This window comes from Coffea eugenioides, unplaced genomic scaffold (genome assembly GCF_003713205.1).
Source record: "Coffea eugenioides isolate CCC68of unplaced genomic scaffold, Ceug_1.0 ScVebR1_707;HRSCAF=1429, whole genome shotgun sequence".
Lineage (NCBI taxonomy): Eukaryota > Viridiplantae > Streptophyta > Magnoliopsida > Gentianales > Rubiaceae > Coffea > Coffea eugenioides.
Genome location: NW_020864570.1, coordinates 32,558 through 55,236, shown reverse-complemented (window position 1 = coordinate 55,236; position 22,679 = coordinate 32,558). Strand labels below are relative to the sequence as shown.

At 35.9% G+C, this 22,679-nt stretch overlaps 1 non-coding gene across 1 annotated transcript; it reads left to right on the top strand.

Annotated features, from left to right (window-relative positions):
• Positions 1-3,430: 3,430 nt before the first annotated feature.
• On the top strand, positions 3,431-3,654 carry LOC113758782. The gene has a single exon (XR_003466852.1). It is a non-coding gene; the product is annotated as a small nucleolar RNA U3 (small nucleolar RNA).
• Positions 3,655-22,679: the final 19,025 nt, after the last annotated feature.

Below are 22,679 nucleotides of genomic sequence, written 5' to 3'. Positions count from 1 at the left end.
TTGTGTACTTTTGCCTATTTTTTCCCCTCATTTGTTATGAGCGCCCCACCTATTATTTTGATAATTTCTTTGCAATGCCTTCCATATCCATTTTCTGGTAAGCACCTTCTCTGTTGGTTAGTAATTCTTTGATTAGCTCTGCATCTATGATAATTAATTGGGCTTGTGAACCACGCCAACTAATGTATAGTTCTTACCTGTCAGCCGAAACAGAAAACCATGAAAGCAAGATTGAGAATGAAGCAACTTTTAGAAGAAAAATCAGTACCGAACTTGAACTAGCATGCCACAGAATCTTATTGCAGCTTACAGGAGTTAATTATTTTCATCTCAGTTGGTTTACAGTGCAGGAGCAGGAAATCAGAAAATTGTACATTTTTCTACTGAGTTTCGGAAACAAACGTACGAAACTTGTTAAGGCAGAACTGCTACTTACCATGGATTTTTGTCCATGAGTGAATATGAGGCTGAATTTTGATATAGCGAGATATCTCCATAGATCTTCTCATAGATTAACTTCTCATGTTTGTGATCTCTTTAGAGTTTCCATAGGGAAGAAACTTAAAAGCAGGGCCCTTGATTCCCTTGGAACTCATGATCCTCTAATTCGATTAGGAATCCACCATACCTTACGAAGGAACCTAATGAAAGTCCAAAGGATGTAGAGTAAAACAGTGTTGAAGAAACAGAACATGAGAACCTCATTAATACCCATACTTGATTCGGTTAATTTATATGAGAACCTCATTTCTTCATAAAAATCTGATCGTGGTTAATTTATGAAGAATTAGAATCAAGTAATTTACCTCCCCTAAGATTTGACCAATCCGCTAATCAATCCCATGGTTTATTCGAACTAAATAAACCTTTCCACTCATAATTTTGTAACGAACAACCACTAACCATTAGTAAATGTGATTGTCTAAATTGGCAATGTCAAAATCTATGTAATTAAGCTCCCAAAATACCCTTGAACCTAGTACCTCATGAAGGCAAGAGTCGATCAACTTTTCTTCACTCATGAAGTAGTTATAAACTTCCATTGCCTCTGAAGTATCCACTAATTCTTTCTCAAACCACAATAATGAATCTTCTTTTCAATTCTCTCTATTTTTCCTTTCTTTATATTCAAAGACAAAAAAATAGAACAAGAAAGGATTAAATGAATGCTAACACTAGATATTGATTACCATCTTCATTAATTAAAAATTTTCAAACTCCATCAAAATACTTCAACTATTATCACAAACAAACTCCCAACCTCGGTTTTGAACCTTCTATGGAAGGAGAAAAGAAAGCAAACAAAATTTATGCACGATACAATTCCAATCACGAGCTTGAACAAGTTCTCTAATTCTGGAAATTGAGACTCAAATTTCATGTGTCTCAACCTTTTTCTTTATGTGCTTGTAAATAGAAAATGAGAATATATATGGAGGAGGAAGAACATAATATCTAAGGCACCGTTTATTTTGAGCGAATGGAAGGAAAAGGAAAGAAAGGGAATGTGATTGGAAATGATATTAGGGGGGTGACTATCCCACGTTTGATTGTACTAATAGATGCTGCTAGGCTTCTTTACCCTCCCCAAGAACAAAAAAAAAAAAAAAAGATAAGGAAATGGAGGGATAATATTTTTTGTGTTTGGATTGATTTTTGAGAAGGAAAAGGATAGGGAGGAAAAAGGAGGAAAAAATTTAGTTATTTTTGTCAGCTTACTTTCTATCCAAAAGTAAGTAGAAACGAAAGAAAAGGACACCAAAATTAATGAAAATTACGAAATTCCTAAAAAACCTATTAAGTATTTAAAAATCAAACTTTTAAACTATGAATAAAAATGTAATTAATACATGATAATTTCCTTTTCTTTCCTTTCATAATTCAAATAAGATGGATGGAATCTAGTTTCCTCTACTCTTTTTTCTTTTCTTCTGGAGTTCTTTTCTTTCCTTTCCTTCTCTTTCCTTCAATCGAAACGGTGCCTAAGATCAAATAATTGAAAAAAGAAAGAGCAAGAGGAGATAGTAGTAATGGTAGATACATAACAGTAGTGACGGCAGTAGTGTTGATTGCATCCACAACATCAGGAAAAGCGAAGATAGTAGTGGGAGTGGAGTGACTTATTTTTCTATCCCTTATTCTTACCAGATCTTATGTTTATCTTTTGGTAGTATCTTTTAAATTTGAATCATTTTTGTTTTTATTTACATTTTTATTTAATACATTTATCATTTTTCTACCTTCAACAATTTTTATTTTGGCTAAATCCCAAGGATTGGTCACTAGTTTGGCCGACCTCAAGAGAGGTAAATCTAATGACCTTGATTAGGTTGAAAGCTTAAGGGACATTTTTGTGCAAGTCTAAGTTCACCTTGTAATCCACAATTCATTTTGTCATCTTGAAAATTTGGACTCAGCTTGGCTTGAAATACCCGACATTTAAGAGGGATAAATTCAGACTTGTTAAAACTCGGTCGATAAACCTAAAGATAAAGTAGCATCTCAATTCTATTATCTTATGGCAACTCGAGGATCAATCTACAAAATTGTCATTTGAAAATTGAAAATTGAAAAACTCAAATTCTGGAGTTTTCAATATAATAGACTCAGCGCCAAAAGTATTTAGCCAGAAGTTTAGATGTCATCATGTGCTTCTCACGTGTATCTTGTAGTTGGTTTTTTCGGGCCGGTCATTGACGTGGGTTGGGGTTGTTTTGGAAAATTTTAATAGAATGTGCAATGCAAAGAGGTAAAGAGAGTTCTCTATCAAGATATATAATTAAATGTTAATTAGGGGATCAATATTGTCCTTACAACCCAAAAAGGGAATTTGGGTGTCAAAATAGAATCAACAATGTCATCAGATGGACAAAATTGTATTCTCCACACATTCCGTTGCTTTTAATTCCCTGAATTTGTGAACAAGAATGAACTTTTTGAACATTCCATTTATTACCTTCCTGATTTACCTTTGCTCGTTATTCTTTAATAACCCCTCTCTTACTTTGTAGTAATTGCTTTCATGTGGAGAATTTATAGGTTGCTGCACCTACACAATGCTAGCTTCTTTTTAGGGATAATTTGTTCGTGTAAATCTAATCCATTCTAACTTTAGTCATTCGTCTTCATGGATATTTTTATAATTAACTCTCACCCATAATTGCATTAATTACTTGGAGTTTTTTAACCATTAGTTATTTCTTGTTAGATCAGCGGAAGAATCAGGTTAATCAAGTTGACATTGCTGCAAATGCCAAACAAGGACTAAACATCTGATTCTCTCTCTCCTTTTTTTTTTTAACCTTGGTCATTAAAGAATTGGATTATTTATCTCACTTGTGCACGAAAATACCTCCTGATTGCTATCCCACATCGACAACTACATAGAGCGCTGCAAAGTTTATAAGAAATAGATCTCGCCACAAAGGTCACGACCTTACTTGAACAGGATCTGTTCTATAGGCTCGTACCTCTGTGTCCTTGAGTTCTAAGGAGACAGGAAACCACGTCTGGTGGATGAAATATGACCGCTTGACCAGAGCGTGATTAACAGCTCTTGTTGCTCGGCTTCCGAGCTCCCAGGGCAGTAGAGGATCGTTCCCAGCCCTTCGCTCTGGCATTGGTTGGGGTGGTCTTGCGGTTGTCTGACAGACTCTCCCATCTCTTTTTGCAATTTTCTTTCTGGGTCTTCCTCAAAGGTCGGAGAAGACGGGCAATATTTTTGGTTTCTAGCAGAAAGCTTTCCTTGCTGACTTATAACGAAATTTCTCCAATTATTCTTACCAGAAGCCCAAAAGAAATCTGTGAATTCCCAACTGTAATTAGGCATTAACAGGAAAGGTTGAATTTGTTGGAGTGTTTTTCACATTGTAGTTTCAACAGCCAACCATAAATTTCTCCTTTACCGAGCTTGCAATATTTCCCCTTTAAGGACTAGTTTTAGGCAAGTGAAAACGTGGAAATTTTGGCAAATATCCTATCAAGATTGTAAGCATTATCAGTTTACTACTCCTTTCCCTGGTTGCCTGCTAGGAAATTACAGCATAGTGAACTCACGAAATTTTAGATAACTGTTGTAGGAAATTTATACAAGCATCAGTAGCTACATATTTAAGTGTGCATCATTGGTTAATGAACTTGTAACAGAGACAATATCTCACCTAGACAGTAGCAAGCATTTTGGACTTGCTAATGGGGATTTTAGATGCTAGTAAACCCGTTAGTATGTTTAAAAGTCCACAATCTATCCTCTAAAAGAGGGTAGTAGAACGCTTTCTGAGATTCTTTTATAAAATGGCTAATTCCTCCAATTATTGTTCGAAAAAAAAATTCGCAACAATAACGTTCTGATAGAATTCTGGTACAAAACTATGCCTGTCGGGCTGACACAACCCGAGAAGCAAGAGAATTTTTTCAGCCACTGGAATATCTGCAAAAAAGCTGCCGGGCTGTCAGGCCGACAGCCTGCAGCTTCTTTTTTTTTTTTTTTAAAAATAAACTTCAAGGCTGCCGGGCTTACATGATAAATTTCCAAAAATTCTGCCGGCCATCAAAAGTGAAAAAAAAGGTCTGCATGGCCCCAGTGCATAGCAAACAACCGAATACAAATATTCATCCCTTTTTTTTGTGGGAAACTCAAATGCAGAAGCAGATGCAGGTTGTAACATGTTAGTAGTGGGACGGAGTAGTACTGTGGCAGTCGGTAGCTTCTTCTTTTTTTAAAATTTTTTCTTTTTTTGGGTAATACTTGTCCTACTAATACTACTTATAGATTCTTAAAAAAATTTAAAAACCTTTTTGACTTTTATATAAAAAAAAATTTAAATGAAAAAGTTGTAGGGACAGGTGAAAATGCAGTGGGACGGAAGTGGAAAGGAAGGTGAGTGCATGCGTGAGTGTGAGAGTGAGGAGACGAAGAGGAGGTTAGAGGTGGTGGAAAAAAGATAAAGGTAAAAATGGAGAGAGAGATATAAGGAGATTATATTGAACAAAAGAAGGGAAATGAGTATATTGGTGTAGCAGTAGACCAGTAGTAGTGTATCTTCTCTCATTCGTCACATATCCCTCAACACCCTTATCTTCTTCTCTAGTCACTCTTCTTTTTTTTCCTTCTTATCATTTCAGAGTTGCTGCTGCTACTACTACTGATGAGGAAAATTCCGCTCAAAAAAAGGCTGTCGGGCTAACTTGGATTTTTTTTTTTTAAAAAAAAAAATACTGCAGCCAGCCAGATGTTTTGGAAATTTATCATGGCTGCCGGGCTTACTTGAAGTTAAAAAAAAAAAGAAGCTGCAGGCTGTCGGGTTGACAGCTCGGCAGATTATTTTGCAGATTTCCAGTGGCTACCGGGCTAAACTAGCCCAGCTGCCAAACATTTATTTTAAAAAAAAAAATTCTCTTGCTTGCCGAGCTGACATAGCCCGGCAGGCATAGTTTTGTACCAGAACTCTGTCAGAATGTTATTGTTGCGATTTTTTTTTCGAACAACAATCAGAGGAATTAGCCTATAAAATGACTAATCAGTAGACAAACTACTGTATTTGCCGGCAAACTCAAACTGTTTCGTAAACCTGAAGGTTTGAGCACATCAGTTTCAGAAACCTTTTTCAATTATTTGATTTTTCCTGAAGAAATTTTTGATATCATACGTGACAAGAATCCCCATAAAAGATGCATATCTCTGTGTTACATTCTATGAATGCTTTTGTCAATTAGGAATTTAAATGTCAGTCCGTGCAGTTACTGAGTCCAATTTTTCAGAAAAAGAAAGAAAAAAAGTTCTTGAACTGATTACATAAGCAGGGGAGGAAAAACGAAAAAGTGTATCAAATGTGAGAAAATCAAACCTCATCGTCATTTCAAATGTACTTCAGTATCATCCATAATACAATTCACAGGGATAGTCAACAATATTTTAAAAGGTGAAGGTGTTGGACAGGGCATTTTATGTCTGTCCAAACGGAGCGAAAGCCCCGAGGCGTGGGGCACAAGTTCCACAAATTTTGATTTTTTAATTATATAAAAAATAAAATATAAAATAATACTACAACATTATAATATATATATACACACACATATATGTATATGTATATGTATATGTATATACATAGTGTGTGTGTATGTCACTAATAAATATAAAAAACTGATAAAATTACGAAAATTTCAAAAATATTGTTGTTGTCTAATGAGTAAAATCACAACATAACTGTAACTCATACAATAGTCATCTAGAATCATGTTAATAAAAAATAGTTATATTATCGAATCAAAGAAAAGCAAAAAAAAGGAAACATAGTCATGAATGGTTTTATCTTATATTTTTCTCAAACTATTTCCAATGAGAAAATAAATGGAATCATTCTTTAAAATTATTAAACAATAATAAGGGCAGCAAACGAAGATAAGGAAGATGAAATAGTAAAATCAAAGTTCAAAATTTAAAAATACAAGAAAAATATAAAAACGCCCAATGCTCCAAATGTCTGGGCGTTCGCCTCGCATTACAGGGCAAACACCCAACAACACTTACGCTCCATTCAAACGCTCTGAGATATTTGGGACTCATCACATCTTGGGGCTCACCCAGCCTCAAAATAGTGGTAGTCAAAACTCTCTATTGTGGTACAAAATACTAACTAAACACCTGAACACGTCCCCTCCCTCCCCCCTCAACACTTCAATGAAATCCCAATGGCAAAAAACATTTAAATTTAGCTAAATTAGAGAATCCTTGTACGAATATTTTGACGTGGCTTAAACAATCAAGCTTTGGATTACCAAAGGTTATCAATTCAATCGTCTAAAAAAGAAGTACAATCAATGTCTTGCAGTGTTAGTCTTGTGAGGTTTCAAAAATTATTTTCATATCTTTTATTTTAATGGCCTTGTCTTAAATTCTTGGTTGATTTAATAGTTGAATTTTGATTTCTATTCTATTGCCTCATTCAATGTGTTGCATGTTGAGTTTCATAGTGCATTATATTAATGTGACCAACTAGTAAGTTGTGTGCAATAAATTTGGTGGATAAGAGGGAGTTTTGTACAAAAGGGATTATATGTTAAGAGGTGTTAAGAGTTAATTGGAGGAAAGTTAGATATTTTGGTGATTTAGAGACAATTAGATAGATTTTACTCCTTGTTTTGCCACTTTTCAATCATCTAAGGACCCTTGACCAAGACTAAACTTCATTCTTATCCAACCAACCTTTTATTTCATCACCATTTCTTCTTCTTTTCTTCTTGTCTTGGCCGAAAATAGGGAGAGAAAAAGTGAGAGAAAAACACAAATTTCAAGCCTTGATTTCTTGTCTAATTAGTGAGAAAGCAATAGAGAAACCCTAATCCACTCCGTAAATCCTTGAGTCAAGTTTGGAGGGAAGCTCTTGGAGGAGTTCTTGGAGGAGGAAGTTTTGCAACTTTCTTGATTTGCTTTCCATCATAGGTTTTGGAGATAAAGAGGTAAAACTTGTTAGTAAACCTATCTTTCTTCCCTTATCTTTGAGTTTATTTGGTGTATGATGTTATAGGAGCAAAAAGGGAGGAATTTTATGGAGGGTTTTTAGTTGTTTTCAAGTTGTCTTCTTGATAGTTTGTTGCTGGAAAATTTTCTGCTTTATATGTGTGGTTAGATCATTAGTTTACAAGTTTTATATGAGGATTTTGGTGGATTTCTTTGTTAAGATTCATGCTATATGCTTCTTTATATGATAAAGAAGAAGTATTATGTATGCTCCATGGAAATCTTAGTAGCTTGATGGGGAATTATTATGGTGAGTTTGACATATGCTTCTCTGTGGAAATATTAGTAGTTTTATTGTAGTTTTTGAGATATTCTTGCTCAATCCACTTTAGAATGACCTCAATTGTTTTTTGTATGTTGGAGTTGAACCTAAACAAAAGGGTTAAGATGAGCCAAAAATCTACTTTCCAAGTTATTTTCTTGATAGAAAGTTTCAACTTTGGAACCAAGAGAATTTTGTTCCACTTTCTTCAAAATTTTTAACTATGTTCAAGATATTTTTGCCCATATATTACTTGAAACGTTGATCTAGTATACATGCAGTTTTTCACTTGATTTGACCAAGAAAACCTTGTGAACTTTGAAGGAAAATACGAGATATGTTTGCTGGAAATTTGATAGCTTGAGTAATGGTTTACGAACTCAATTGTAGTTGCTTTTGACCTTGGGTCTTGATGGAATTTTGATATCTTATTCCTTTTCGCATGCTCTACTATATATGTAATGGGTTACATGTTGAGTTCTTGATTTTTACAAGAGAGAAACATGTGAAATTTGGGAGTGGGAGTTGGATGGTTTGTTTGAAACTTGCACAACTAGAAAAATAGCTTTTAATGACACTTGTATTGTAACATATTTTCCTAAACGTCATAATAGGGTGTTAACATGACAGTCAATTAGGAGTGTCATTAAAAAAGTGCCAAAAGTAGACAAAACTACATCGTATCACCCTTAATTTTGAAAATTGGCGCTATGCTTTAGCGCGTGATTATTTTCACCCAAAATTCTAATATTTCCTCCCTTTTCTTACTTACCACATCTCATCACTTCTCACCTCACCCGCTGCATTTTCTCTCTCTCTGTACTGTGACCTTTCCCTCCCTCTCTTGTTTCTCTCAATTTAGGGCAAATTTAGCCAATTTTCTTGCCAATCTGCTAATTTTTCAAGGAGGAAGCAACTAGGATTCATCCCACCGATGGAGGTACGATGATTAAGATGTTTGTTTAGTTTATTGAATATCAATGATTCAATTTTTTGTTAACATCAAGGTTGTTTTCTTTTTGATTTCTTGTATTGAAGAGATAATTTTAACTTTAGGTCTACATATACATCTCCAATTTTGTCTAAAATAAGCAATAAGGTAGATGGCATCAACAATTTAGGGTTGTCTTCTACTTAGCTATTTGAGTATGCCATCAAAATGTCAGTTGATTGGATGTGTCATTGTTTTGATTCATTCTCATGTTTGGGATTTTTTCTTTTTGCTTTTTAGTAGACAATAAAAGTTTCTTGATGGTTGTACCGAAGTTTCTTGATGATTGGATGCCGTCGAAAGATTCCGAGTAAATGTTATAGCCTTCTTTAGCATTAGTTTGGTAGCATCCGTGACCCACCACATGTTTGATAAATTGACTAAACGAGTTTTTCATTGGTTGCCAAATGGATTTGCTCTCTAGTTTACTCAATTCTTCCAAGCAGCATGCCCTTTAGTTTTTTGCCAAGGCTCTGCCTTCTTTTCTTGAAATTAATTTTATAAACTAATCTTGAGTTGAATAGAGAACTGAAATACTGTAACATGGTTGAATGTGTCTTTATGTTTTCTTTTCGGATCTTTAGTTTGAACATGCATTTTCTATCTGAGGTATTTAGCTATTTTTGTCTCAGACCATTGCCTGATGAAGCAGTAGCTTGGCAACTCTTGTCATGTGATATTATTGTTTGTTCATTAAGTATTTATGCATGATATATATTGAGTGAAGACAATATGTAAAGTTGTTTCTTGCCTTTTAAAAAGTTTGGACACTCTCACAGTCCCACTTCACTTAGGAAACCACTTTGTCTGTTTTTATTCAGATACTGATCAAAGATTTGGATATTATAGTTACAAGAATGAGGAAAAAAAGATGTTGCTTATGGAAAAGCATAAGGAAGCTTCTACTATTTGGTGTCAAGCTGATGCTTTCAGCGCTCACGTTACATTTATGTTAAATTGGAGAATGACATAAGTAGGGCTAATCTTACATTTATGTTAGTATTGTTCTAATTTCATTGGTGCTATTAGACCTACTTGTGGATGTGTTTGTACAACTAAAATATCTCATAAGTTTAATTTGACAAAATTAATAGGTGACAGAGACATTTTAGATGGTTGGGACAAAGTGCATTATACTATGAAATTTGTTCTATTCTTTTTTCCAATTTCTCGTTGCACAAGGTACAAAGACAGTGATGAAGTGTACAACTTTTATAAATTCCAGTGGTTAGTTTAATTTCTAATGACTTTAGTTTTCACTGGGTCTTTGTCTAGCAACGTTGTTCATTAGGGTCACCAGAATTCTACTGATAGGAAATGGCAAAACTCTTGGTTCTAATATTTGTCTAGCTTTTCCCCTCTTGTTTTGTCCTTGTTTCAATTACTATTAGTCTTTCTTTTTTTCCAATTGCTATTAAATGTTATGCAAGTCCAATGTAATAAATATACGTTCACTACACACTAGTGCACATTTAACTTCATAAATTGAAATCTTATAACAAGATATTGATGAAAATCATTATTCTAATTAACATGATTGACCAAAACCATGTACTTGTATTCAACATATACTTGTAGCTCTAATTTTGGAATTGTTTATCATCGCTAAATGTCTAAATTTGTATTACTGAATTCTTTAATAAAACTTTACATAAATCCTCATGACTTGTGTTTGCTCTTCTCAGTTATTAGCTTATGTGCATAGTTTTTCTTTGTGACTTAAGGGTCAATCTGACATTGCTTACTACTAGAAAAGTTACCTTTAATGACATACCTAATCTAACATTTTACATTTGGTTCTCTTTTAATCATGAGCCTACCTAAATATTTGTCATGAATATGCATTCACAGAAACTATGTTTTATCTTGGTGACACGTCTTTGGGATTGCATTGGTGTGAAATCCATGTGAATGTGTTTGTGGAGAGTGATGAAGAGCTGATGAGGCCATGCCATAATTTCCGCAAGATTGGAGATGCAATTGGAGTGGCCATTACTTGGCCAATAAACTTGGTAATCTTTTCATCCTACCTTTATCATTTGTCTAACTTAGTTTTTATTTGTTTTCTAAGATTAAAACTGTAAAAGAAGAGCTGTGTGATTGGTAACTCCAATTGCTTGGTTTATGACACATGTAGGTGAATCTTGAAGAAAACTAAATGATCCTTGGATCAAATGGCTATTTTTTGAAGACATTGTTAATGCTTTTTAGTCGAGTTCCTATCAAGCTACTGCTTCCTTTATATATATTGACAATGCTACTGCAATACTACTCACTAGTGGAAAATCTCCAAATTAGCATGTAATTTGTTGACATAGTTTTAAGGCGAGTTGCTTAGATGATATATTTTTGCACCAGTTTGGATTATTGTATTGCACCAGTTACTACGAAGATGTAAATAACTTTGGTTTTCCTTTATATGATGGTACTAACTACTTTATCATTCCAAAAATTAGGATTTACAATATGCAGGCAGGATGAAATGTGATTTCTGCTTATGGGTATAAAACACGGATGGTATATAGGAGTAATGCAACATACTGTACTAACACTTAAAAGTGTCATCACTTCGACTTTTATTGTACATAATATTCACAAAATTTCATGTTAAAAAGTGTCATAATAACCTAATCTAGTTACACCACAAAAGTGTCATAATATTTCATTCTACTTATGCGAATGTGTTATAATATCTTATTGTACTTACATGACAGAAGTGTCAAGATAGTTTCAAAATATGACAGTTATGTGCATCACTTAAGTTTATAAAACATCAACTGTGCCCTGGCATTTCTTGTCATTTCAAAGTGTCATAATAGTGATAACTAATGACATTTATAAGTGCCAGAAGAACTACAAATTAGGACGCATAGAAACTGTCATAAAACTTATAGTGACGTTAGAATGGATGACGCTTCTGACAGAGCGTCATTATAGTTAAAACGTCGTAACATGGAGCTATAATGACCCTTTCAAATGTCATAAAAGGGTATTTTTGTAGTAATGTTGAATGTAATCTACACTCTCTTATGGTATATCGATGGCTGGAATTGACATGCATGTGTGTACTTATGTTTCGTCTCAGGATGCAAGAGGGGACAAGAGGGTGATCCCGAGGCCGAAGTTGTAACGACCCCATCTTCCCCTAGGGCGTACCCTAGGGTTTAGCGGACCGTCTGCCCAACTCTCGTCAGGACTCACTCACTCACTTCAATAAAACAAGTTACAACTTCAAAAATAAAGGAAACAACAATTCTCAAGCTTAGAAAGTACATTCATACTCATTTCTATCTCAAACGTTCATACATATCCGAATATAACAAGAGATTCAAGTTCTAGTTTCACTTCTAACCCTAATCGAGCACTAGCGCTAGTAGAATTACAAACGTTAAAAGTCTAGACAAAACTAGCCTTTCCAGCTTCACGCCTATGCTCGTACACCCTGTAAGGAAAACAAAAACTAATAGAGTGAGTCAAAACTCAGTGAGGTTCCAAAACATCATGCAAACCCAAGTAGCGAGTTGATTATTGTAAAAAACTTGAAATATCAAAGTAGCGAGCATAAGAGTTCATAAAAATGAGCAATAACACTTCAAATAGCAAATTATTATATATCCAACATTTCGAGATAAAAGGATACAGTCTGCTCTCGGGAGTAGGTTTCGTGGCCACTTGTTCAAAATCTGTTGACACTCCGTCAATCCTAGAATCATAACAAGTCCAGTAAAGCATCACTTAACTCCAATCTCCGCCCATCATTCAAACCCCCTACCGGGCCCGAACTCCAAGATAAACACTGGTGGTAATATTCGAGCATACCAATTAGTTGAGAAGATAACACTCCACTCGACAAAACTAGAGACCCATGGTTCATTATCTAATCGATCAGGCCCTTGCCGACTCGACTCGATTAACTAGCCAATGGGGTTTGGGTTCCTGTGCAGTCAGTATAGTCGATAAAATAACATCTCCAATCGACTTAATCAAGATAAAAGTACGGGGACGGAATGAGAGGCACCTCCCACTCGGATTAAGTGTGGTACATGCTGCCGCTCAGCACTTACAAGTCAAGCACAAGTATAAACACAAGTACAGGTCAATCAAGTTCAAGCAAGTACAAGATAATTCAAGAAGGGGAGGACGAGTGCGAATAAGGGCATACTCGCTTAGCCCTGACCAAGTCACAAATAATGCCTAGCATGTCACATTTCCAAGCATTTCAAGTATTTCAATTCAATATACAGGTCACATGCAAATCAAGTTACTTGTACATGCATGAATGAGATATCAAGTGTTTAGTTAAGTTAGGTCAAGTGCGATAAAATACACACTCGCCTATAAAATGTCAAATCAGGTGTTTAGTAAATTTCTAGCAATAATGAGTAGGAAACAAGCAGTTGGAACACTCATCAATGATTTACTGTTTTCCAAAACCAAGTTCAGGTTCAACTCCCTGGTTAGAGTCAAAATCTGCGATAAAATATCGTATAGCAACTTGAAATCAATTAGGGTTTCAAAATATAGGAGTTTCGCTTAAAGAAAATCAAGTAAATAGAACTCATTTAAGTAGTACTCATTTTACTTATCAAACCCTAGAAAATTCATACTCACTCTTTTAGTTTCGATAAAGAAACGATTAAAACATTTAAATTCGCAACTTGGTATGAAAGAACGAGGAAATCATATTTATAGTGGTCGTGACTTTCACTTTTTAAAAGGGTACGAGTTTTTGGCAAAATTCAGCTTATATACTCCTACTAAGGAAAACTTGAGTACCCTAAACAATCTAAGTTCAATTCAACCACGAATCACAGCTCAAAGTTCCAAGTTCGCTCGCTTATCCTACGGAAGGAAAATTTGGGCAGCATACCCTTTGTATTTATCCATTTTTCCAGCCATTTAAGGCTTCATGTTTTTCCTCAAACACCACAAGTAAGCATGTCAAGATAGCTCTTCATCTAGGCTTAAAACCATCAAATGGTAACTCATTTCTAACAAATAATCATCCACTACCAAAACTGGAAATTTTTTAACGAAGCTGGAAATTCATCTTTTGAAGCTAAAAAGTCACAATCATGCTACTAATCACCTCACAAATCCATATCAAAGCTCAATACCAACATATTAGAGATCAACATTGTGACAGCCCCACCTCCCCCTAAGGCGAACCAGAGAATTCGGCGGGCCACCTGCCCAGCTCTCGCCGGGACTCAGTCGTTCACTACATTCCTCAAACAGATTACAAGATAAAACTCAAATATTACATCAAATTCTCCAATACATAATTACATATCAAACCTCAAATATACATCACATGGTCCACAAACATACATCCAAGTCTCCAATAATTACATGTCATAAGCGAAGCGGAAACGATTCTCAACTATACATAAAATGATTTCCAAATCCAAATTGTACTAAACATAGGCCATCTAGACACATGAATAAGCACAACAAGTCCTTCCTTCGCCTTGAGCCCTGTGGAGGGGAATAAAATATTTTTGGGGTGAGCTAGAAGCTCAGCGAGTAACCAGAAAAATCAGTAATCAAATCGGTTTCACAATAGTTCATTTCAATGATGTCATAAATCAAATGATAAGTCCAGAAACAATTACAACATTTACAATACATTAAATATGGAGTATCAATAATTCAAGAAACATTTACAATGGAAAGTGATAGTAACATTCATTAAAAGGATACGGCCCACATGGAGCTATTTGTTTGTTCGTTCGATCTTTTTTTTTTTTTTTTTTCGGACGTTGGCCGGACTCCACCCATCCGGACGTAGCCGGACTCCACCCATCCGGACGTAGCCGGACTACAAGGTAATACTCGAGTATACCAAATTCACCCAGGGTCACCATATCGCCCGACTGAGTCCGCTTCTGGCTCGAGTCGATCGGTAACGAAGGGCAGTGGCCAGTTCAGCCAAACGGCTTACATTCATGCGCAACTAGCATTTAATCATTAATCATTGAAAATTTCATATTTATTTAGGTCGAGTGCGATAAAGTACACACTCGCCTAGAAAACTCGTTTTAACAATCATTGAAAGCACTTAACACATTATCAATCAATAATAACAAGCCAATAAATCAAGGAATACAGCAACAAGGAACACTCATATGCAAGCACGCATGATATGCAAGAAAACAGTTCAAAAGTAACTTTGGAAACAGTTTAAAGGTAAATAATGCAAGAAAACGGTTCAAAAGTAACTGTGGAAACAGTTCAAAAGTAAATAATGCAGGAAACGGTTCATAAATAACTTTAGAAATAGTTTGAGGTCACTCACCTCTATGGCTCAGAAACCATCCATCATATATCATTGCCTTGCTCAAATCCAAGTCTTAGATCACAAACTCAATGCAATCAAGTCCTTTCAAAGTTCGGACAGCACTTCCCCTAAATTTGCTTACTTTCCCAGCCATCAAGGCTTCATTATTTCCTTAGCCAATCCCAAAGGTACACACACAACAACAAGTTCATCCAATAGCCATTCAGCAAGCTCCAAGTAGTACTAGTACAAGTCAAACTAGGGAAAGTTCGGAAATGAAAGTTAATCTCAAAACCAGAAAAACAGGTTTTGACGTCATTTTGCGGTAATGGTACCAAAGGCACCACGATTGTCAAATGAAGGTGCAAGATACACCGTTTCGAAGCTAAAAGACAGGGCTACAATAATACAGAAGGTCACTCAACCCAGTTTCGAGTGTAACCAGGTCAAAAATGCAAGATACCATACCAGAATCACAAAAACAGATTCACATAACGCATTCTAGCGGGAAACATCATAAAGCAGGCTATCCAAGTCCAAATCCAGAAATTCCAAAACCAGCTGAAATATAAGAAACAGGGTTACATTTCATCAGAAGACCTCAACAACTAATTCCGAAGCAATTCCAGCCAAAACAACCAATTACAGGCGCAATTCTTACATTCGGGTAAAACCAGAACAGCAATAGTAATTTCGACTTTTCTCATTCTACACTACTCCGATTGACCTGAAATTTTGTAGGCACCTCTAAAATGTCATTCCCTACAACTTTAATGTTTTAAGCCAAGGCCAATTCGGCCTCTATCTATGAGCTAAAAATTCGGGCAGAATGCTCCCACAAGAACCCTAATTTTCTGAAATTTCTTCCAAAACAGAAATTGATTGTAAGTAATCACTTTTTCCACCTCCTAGCTTCCTTAAATATCATTTCCAATCATCATACATGACCACATAATCATATCCATATGAAAACAGAAAAATCCCCAATAATTATAAAACTTCACCAATTCAACCAAAATCAAGATATAATGTAACAGCCCCACTTTCCCCTAAGGCGAACCAAAGGGGTTAGCGGACTGCCTGCCCAGCTCTCGCCAGGACTAACGGATCAGTTTACGTCGATCTATTACGTTCCGGAACATACCAACGTGCGCAAATATGTCAAAAATCACAAAATAAATAAAAACGAAATTCGAAGCCGAAGATGAATAGTGCTGGACACGTCAGAATCCAGATACTTAGGGCCGAGAGTAGCCAAAATTTTTCTTTCGCCGTTTGAAATACGAGTTGATCCAAAATTCAACACAAATATCAACCAAACATACACACATTTGAAATGTAACATTTTCAAGCCAAAACGGCATATCAAAAATCATTCCACTACGAATATACATGTTCGTTTGCCAATCAAAAGAAAGTGAACCCCAATACACATTAGGGTTTCATTCGAAGAGCTATCCAAAAGATGCATTTACATGAGCTCAACTTTGACAACCAACAAAGTATAACCTTTCCAAAAGTGGTCATTTTCCTGTAAGGAAAACAAATGGAACGGAATGAGCTTAAGCCCAGTGAGTTTACTAACCACATAAGCCACAAGGATCATATAAGCATAATCTTTCATTTCGAGTACACAATTTAAGAATTAAAACAAGTCGGTAAAAGGATACGGATGGCTCTCAAGAGCCCATTTCCACGCTTACATTCTTGATCCAATCTCATTGACCCTCCGTCAATGTTTTAAGAATACCCGACCGCAGACCTCACTTCACTCCATTCCTTCCACCAAACATACCCCAACCCGGCCCGCACTCCAATCAGTCATTTTGGTAATACTCGAGTTACCGGAACCAAGAGTCTCATTACTACAAAGATTCCCCAGTACACCCGTGGCACGTCAATTTCACGACCAAGCCCTCGCCGGCTCGATCCAATTGACTACCTACGGGGTTGAGCTCAGTAATACAGTAAGGCCGTTGGACATTCGTCCAAACGACACCAAATCAGTTTTCCATGAATGAAATTCAATATCTCATATAGCAAGTGCAGTATTTCAGTAAAACGGTAAACAGTCCTGAATGGAATCGCAAGGGGGTGAGGGCGGTCAAGTACACCCTCACCTCAATCATTTTCAATAGCCATATTAGCCATCAAGGCATCAAATTCACATATACCAAAGCCACATTGTAACATTTAAGTGAGTAGTATACTCACTAATCAATTCAGTGCTATTTCATGCACTTCCGTCAGGAGAATGTCGTGAACCACCGTCACGCCCTAGAACACGTAAACAAATGCAATGAGACTCGATAACGAGTCACAAACCAATGCCAATCACAACCCCAATAGGGTTTTGCAAACATATACAAGCATTATAGCAAACCAGAAAATCAGGAAATGTAACTCATTTGACCCAACAACAAAAACAGTTTTGGCCTCCTAATGCGGTAATGGCACCAATTTCACTACGATCATCGGATGAGGGTGTAAGACCCACCGTTTCGAAGCTAAGAGATAGGGCTACAACAATGTAGAAGGCCACTCAGGCCAAATCCTAGCACAACTAGGTCAAAAATGCAGAAAACCAACCCAGAAACGTAATTGCAGGTTCCCAAATCACACAAAACTGTAATCAGTCCAATTCAGTCTATACAGGTCTAAATGCATTGATTCCAAAGGCATATGAAAGCTAAGACATCAATCTACATTTCATCAGAAGACACCAACAACAAAATCCAAACCAATTCCAGTCAAAATAGACAATTACTATCGCAGTTCGCACATTCTGTTCACCAAAAACAGCAACAGTAAAAACGGTATAACTCACTCTATACTACTCCAAATGCCCTGAAATTTTTCAGGCACTTCAAAATCATCAATACCTACAACTTTCATGTTTTGAGCAAAGTCCAATTCGGCCTCTAACCCTATGATCCAAAACCGGACAGAATTGGGGGTTATCAACCCTAACTTTTCTCATTTCAATCCAAACCCAAAATTGATTGCAATTTCCTATCATATGCACCTACTAGAGCCATAGCCCCTTATTACCAACCATCAAAAACAACCACACCATCAAGATCACATAAAACCAGAAAATTCCTCAAAAAAATAAAAACTTAACCAAATCACTTCAAACCAAGAAATAAACCACAATTTCTAACACAATAGCCACCATTAGGCATAAATTCAACATCATTAGGTGTAAGAGGATAGTCAATCACTACTTACCAAGTAAACAAGAGAGAGGAAGATGTTGGACACCTTAAGTTCTCCAAAAAGCTTCACCAAAACACTCACTAACACCAAGTGGAAGGATTTTATGGAGTAAAAACTAATTTAGGCAAGTAGTTTGGATGATTTGAGCTAGGAATTTGCCAAGATGTTGAAGAGTTTTGTCTTTCTTCTTGCTAGAGAGGGCCGGCCATCAAGAGGTGAAAAATGGTAATTTTTTTGTGAATTTTGAAGATATTTAATCCATAAGTCAAAAGGTCAAAACCATGAATAGTAGTCTTAAGTCCTAACCAATATCATGGTGACATGTGGCACTACAATAAATGCATTCCTATCCTTTTTTTTTTCTCTCACATCAATCATTTCACACACTCTACTTATCTCTTAACACCCGATAAATTTTACACAGTATCCGGAATTTAACCTAATTGGCCGAATTTTCCCGAACTTTTCGCACTAGTGGGTCCCACATCCATTATATACTCTTAGTTTCTCAAAAACTACCCAATGCTAGAAAAATCATCTAAAACTATAATTACTCATAAAAATTCATCAGGAAAATTTCCTAAGCCAGAAAACGCAGAAAACATGCCATTAAAGGAAAAAAAAACCCTCGGAAAAGATTAGGGTTTTTATGGGTTCTCACATATAATCCATAAAGGTGCATCTTATACCACCACCAATCATGAATTGAACATCAATTAAGGGAGGAGAGTGGTTCTTCACAACTCACCTTAGCCATACAAGAGATAGAGCAACAAATCACCTTAGCTTTCCAAACAACTCCACAAAACACCTCAAGACCACTTAGCAAAGAGATTTTATGGAATGATTTGGAGTTTTATTGGTTGGATTTGAAGATTGAGCAAGAAATAGAAGGAAGAAATTGAGAGCTTTTCTTTCTTTCTTGAGCAAGAACATTCGGCCAAGAAGCTTGCAAAATGAAGCTTATTTTGATCAATTTTTTTGTATTTATTTGGTAAAGGTAAAGGTAAAGTCAAATGGTCAAAGTCCAAGATTAAATTAGATGGTGACACTTGTCACCTTTAGGTTTAAAACTTATCTTTTTGTCTCTCCAATACAAATATCTTAACACCTTGTAAAATAATATCACTTAATACAAAAATTCCAACAAGTTGTAAAAAAATAATGCATTTACCGCACTAGCGGGTCCCACGTCCAAAATACGCTCTTAATTTCTCAAAAACTAACCGATACTAGAAAAATTATTTTAAAACTATCTTTGCTCATAAACTTTATCTGGGGAATTTTTCTAATAAAGAAAATGTAGAAAAGGCGGGCGATTAAAAACAATAAACCCTAGAAAATTAGAAAATTTTCGGGTTCTCACACTTATACTTTTCGGGGCGTCACAAACATCATAAATCAAAGCTGAAAATTCACAAACCCTAGATGAAATTCGCTAATCTTCACCAAATCTAGAGTATCATCCATAATATTCCAAGATTCAAGGCATCTACTCCATATTTTGCTAAAATAAGAAAGACAAAGGAAGTTTTAGACTTATACCTTCCAAAACACTGGAAGAAAGTGAAGAACCAAGCTATTCCTCGCAAGAAACTCTCCACTCCTAGCTTACTAACTTCCTTGGTGCAAGTTTAATTAGTTTAGATTTGTGGTTTCAATTCAAACAAGGCAAGATCCAAGGTAGGAATGGAAGTTTTTCTCCTCTCTTTTCCTCTCCAAATTTTCGGCCAAGCCAAGCAAGAAATGAAGAAAATGTAGCCAAAAAGAAAGATTAGAAGAAAGGAAATATCTTGGTCAAACCCTCTTGGATGGCCGACACTTGTCGCTCAAGATTTGCTTTCTTTTTTTTCCTTTTCTTTGGTCAAGAATGGTGGCTGACTTAAGGATTAATTTAGGGGAAATTAAATGAAATAAAAACAAGGAGATTAGGGTAAGAAAGTAGTGGTCAAGTAGGGTACTCAACCGGTAACAAACGGCGCACGTCGGTTCAAGCCTATTTTTCTTAACTCTCTTGTACTTTTGTTTTAACTTATGATTCACTAACTTATTATTAGAACTTCTAATCACACACTTCCTCTTACTTAATACCTACTCTTATCCACCAAATTTAGTACACACACCTCACCAAGTGATCACATTACCAAAATGCACCAAAAAAAACCGTAGCATGCACAATTCCGTTAGAAATATCATAACTTGAATTATAAATGTAAAAAATTCATACAACTTAGCCTGTTAAAAACTAGACTTCGAACACTAATAATCTTTAGAAGACACCTCAAGGAGATTAAGTTCATAAGTTGGTCCAAATTGAGCCGTAACCTACTACAATACTCCAGTTTTTACTTGTGCAGGGCAGAATTTTCAGTCAACTTTGCCGATTCTCTGGTATTTATAGAGATTGAATCAAGTTATGAATTTTATACTGTAGGAAGCCCTATGAGTCTAGTTTCAAACGCAACAAACAGAACTCAATTCTGAATTTTCTATACGAAGTTATAGCCAATTCTCCAAAGCTGCGCAGAGCCTCCTGCGAAAATTTCCAGATTTTCAAACAACTCGAGAATATGAAATTTTTCTTAACAAAATTTCACTCCCTTGGCTCAAATTCAACCATTAAAACAACCAAAAATCTAAGGCAAGTAAGTTCAAATAAGAACTATAAAGACAAGTAAAATTTCGGGGTCTCACAGAAGTGTACAGTTCTCACTAAATCGGTGAGTGTTTTAAGTGCATGTTAGGACTATATGTTATGCTGGAATGATACTTAATGTGCTTGGTTGATTGTTACTGCTATATATCTTGAACTGCAAATGAATAGGTGACTATATACTTTATCGCATTTGACCTAATTTGACTGAACTCTTATTATCCTGTTTATACGTGAACTGATATACATGCGCGTGACTTGAAAGTCCTCTGGGTATGTTATCTCATCGACTATACTGCGTGCTTGGGATCCCAAACCCCATTGGCTAGTTAGTCTAATCGAGCTAGCAAGAGGGGATTGACGAATTATGGGTCGTGTTTATTGTTACTAGATTTGGTATATTGAGTATTACCCCTCTTGTTATATATATGGCGTTCGGACTTGATAGGGAATGATTGGTGGACAGAGTCTGATGTTAAGTGATGATCTATAGACATTGTTTATTATTGAATTCAATAGTTGACAGAGTGTCAACGGACTCGGAAAACGCTGCTGCTGAATTGGTTTGCAAGAGCCGATTATATCCTTTTAGTTGCAAGTGAAATACTGAATGAGACTAAATGCTACGTCTGGAAACGGACAGGAGCCAACTCTAGATTCCGTATCACTACCGTATCCTTTGATATTGATTGTGCTATTTGTTAAGAATTGTTTAACAAATTATCCTATTATTAATTGGTTTGTTATTCCTCTTATATTAGTGAAAGTGTGAATTTGTGTGTTTAAGGTTACCTGTTTTCTTAGAACCTCACTAGGGGTAAACTCATCCCTTTAGTTTATTTTCCTTAACAGGGGTTGGAAACTTGGAATCGGAGAATAGTGAATTGGAGAGTTGAAGTCTCTGCTTTAAGTAAATTGCCATCCTATTTGTGCTTGATGAATTGCTTGAAGAACTCATATTTTTTATTTGTTTGGTAGTACATATAAGTATGGATGATTTGGAATGTTGGATGGTGTTGGATGGTTGGTATTATTTAATGGTGGAGTTTTAATGCTTACTTTGGAGCTAATGTTATCTCTCAAGTTTATGTGAATGAATGAGACATGGTGAGAGTCAGGCAAGCGGTCCGCTAAACCCTTTGGTACGCTTTAGGGTAAGGTGGGGTCGTCACAAGTCTGCCCATATATTACTCGTTTATATGTTCAGAACTAAGGGGAATGCATTTCCTATTCAGACTATCATGTATTGAGCCAATCCCTGAATGACAATTTTTTTCCATCCATTGCTCTCTTGTTGAGATGGTTTTGCAATGACCAAATCTGATGGGTAGTTGTTTCTGTTCTATCACAGAAATGAGCTACACAATGGCATGGAGGCTTGTCAAAAGCCAATCTAATCGAAGCTGTTTCAAGGTGTCGTCCACCGGCCACGGATCCAAGAAATTTTTATGGGTGATGTAATTGCCGTCCACAGGCCATGGATCCAAGAGATTTTATAATTGATGTAATTTCTACCATTAGTATAAATTTAATGAAATGATGATGTTTTTTTATCCCAAAAAAAAGAGTAGAGATGCCATCAGTTAACCTAGTTCTGAAAAAAGTAACCCCAACCTAGTTAAACTCGAAATTAGTTAGTACATCGATATCGGATCCAAGTGAAATTGATTGGAACTTGAGATAAGCATTTCCCCCTCAAGGAGATAATGGGTGGTAAGAGGGAAGTGTCACATTTATACTCGACAAAAGTTGGTA